Source organism: Tasmannia lanceolata, unplaced genomic scaffold (genome assembly GCF_043159265.1).
Source record: "Tasmannia lanceolata isolate RefF3 unplaced genomic scaffold, GAP_Taslan_0.1 ptg000200l, whole genome shotgun sequence".
NCBI lineage: Eukaryota > Viridiplantae > Streptophyta > Magnoliopsida > Canellales > Winteraceae > Tasmannia > Tasmannia lanceolata.
This window is the reverse complement of record NW_027518876.1, coordinates 112,501-115,000: the sequence shown is the minus strand read 5'-3', so window position 1 is coordinate 115,000 and position 2,500 is coordinate 112,501.

The window sequence follows — 2,500 nt, the reverse complement described above, 5'->3', positions numbered from 1 at the left end:
GAATGCTTGGCCTTGGCTTGTCCTAGCAAGGCATTGCTGGGTTGGGCTCCCTTGGCCTTTTGGGCGCCTTGGACGATGTCTTGCGAAGACCATGGGCACAAGGCCATGGCATATGGTGAGGAAAGGACCACGGTTGCCAAGGTTAGGCACCGGAATGCTTGGCCTTGGCTTGCCCTAGCAGGGCATTGCTGGGTTGGGCTCCCTTGGCCTTTTGGGCGCCTTGGACGATGTCTTGCGAAGACCATGGGCACAAGGCCATGGCATATGGTGAGGAAAGGACCACGGTTGCCAAGGTTAGGCACCGGAATGCTTGGCCTTGGCTTGCCAAAGCAGGGCATTGCTGGGTTGGGCTCCCTTGGCCTTCCGGGCGCCTTGGACACTGTCTTGGGAAGACCATGGGCACAAGGCCATGGCATATGGTGGGGAATGGACCACGGTTGCCAAGGCTAGGCATATAGAGAGGAATCGCATTTTTGCCCGGATAGGCACCGGAATGCTTGGCCTTGGCTTGCCATAGCAGGGCATTGCTGGGTTGGGCTCCCTTGGCCTTCCGGGGGCCTTGGACGCTGTCTTGGGAAGACCATGGGCACAAGGCCATGGCATATAGTGAGGAATGGACCACGGTTGGCAAGGCTAGGCATATAGAGAGGAATGGACCACGGTTGCCAAGGTTGCGCAAGTTTTGGGCATTTTTTGCCCGGATATGCCCAAGTATGCCCCGATAGGCCCGTTACGCCCCGGTATGAACGCGTATGCCCGGATAGACTCGGTATGCCTTGGGATACATGCGTATGCCCCGATAGGCTTGGTACGCCCCGATATGCGCACGTGTGCCCCAGTAGGGCTCGGTATGCCCCGGTATGTACGCGTGTGCCCCGATAGGCCCGGTATGCCCCGATATGCACACGTGTGCCCCAATAGGGGTCGGTATGCCCCGGTAGGTACGCGTGTGCCCCGTAATGCACGTTTCGCAGATCTCCCCGCATGTCCCGCCCCTATATGTAATACTTACTTACTTACTTTCTTTCTTGCTTGCTTGCTTGCTTGCAATGGTTGGGAGTGCCCGGCATGCCCCGCTGCAGAGACCAAGGGCGCAATGACTTGGCACCGCGGATGCCGGGACTCCGGCACTTCCCGTGGCACTGATGGTTGGTTCCAAAGACAAAAGGCCGTGCAAGGCCACCGCACCGCGGATGATTTTGCTCGTGCTGGCGCCGTTGTGTGGCCAAAGAACATGCGCGAATGCTCGTGTCGGAAGGGTTGGTGTCCTGGCCCCGCGGGTGTCACGAATGCTCGGTTGCGAAGACCATGGGACCAGAGCCATGGCACGTCGGATGATGGCTCCAGCTGGCGCCCCGGCACTTTCTGTGGCATTGATGCTCGGTTTCAAAGACAAACGTGCGCAGGGCCAGGGGACCGCGGATGACTGCTCGTGCTGGCCCCGTTGGGCGGCATTGATGGTCGGTTGCAAAGAAAATGCGCGATTGCTCGTGTCGGGGCCTGGCAAGCCAAGGCCAAGCGAGCCATGGCAACGCGGATGATGGCTCCAGCTGGCGCCCCGGCACTTTCTGTGGCATTGATGCTCGGTTTCGAAGACAAACGTGCGCAGGGCCAGGGGACCGCGGAGGACTGCTCGTGCTGGCCCCGTTGGGCGGCATTGATGGTGTGTTGCAGAGAGCATGTGCGATTGCAAGTGTCGGCCGGGTTTGGGTTCCCTTGGGCTTTCGGGTGCCTTGGACGCTGTCTTGCGAAGACCATGGGCACAAGGCCCCGTCCTGGCCCCTTGTTCGATTCGCTCTCGTCTTGCGCTTGCTTCCAAGGTCCTCCATGACCTTCCCCATGGCCTTGCTAGATCCCCCCCATGACGCATGACCTCTGTCCGTTGATTGGTTTTGAGTGCACACCATGCCCGGCTTGGCACCGTGTTGTCGCGTGAGTGGCATTTGGATCGTGCATGCTGGTGGGCTACCTGCCAATGCGCACAAGCCTTGCACACTAGCCTTGCGCACGAGCCTTGCACAAAAGCCTTGGACACAAGCCTTGCGCACAAGCCATGCGCACAAGCCTTGGACGCTAGCCTTGCACACAAGCCATGCATACAAGCCTTGCTCACAAGCCTTGGGCACTGGCCCATCGCAGTAGCCTTGCACACAAGCCTTGCGCACTAGCTTTGGGCACGAGCCTTGCGCACTTGCCTTGGGCACTAGCCTTGCACACAACCCTTGGGAACTAGCCTTGCGCACCAGCCTTGCCCACAAGCCTTGCACACCAGCCTTGCACACTAGCCTTGCATACAAGCCTTGCACACTAGCCTTGCACACAGGCCATGCTCACTAGCCTTGGGCACTAGCCTTGCACACAGACCTTGGGCACTAGCCTTGCGCACTAGCCTTGCCCACGAGCCTTGCACACTAGCCTTGCACGCAGGCCTTGCACGCTAGGCATGCTTGGGCCAGCAGCTCCCGCATCAAGTCGGCGGGTGTAGGCACGGTTGGGCGCA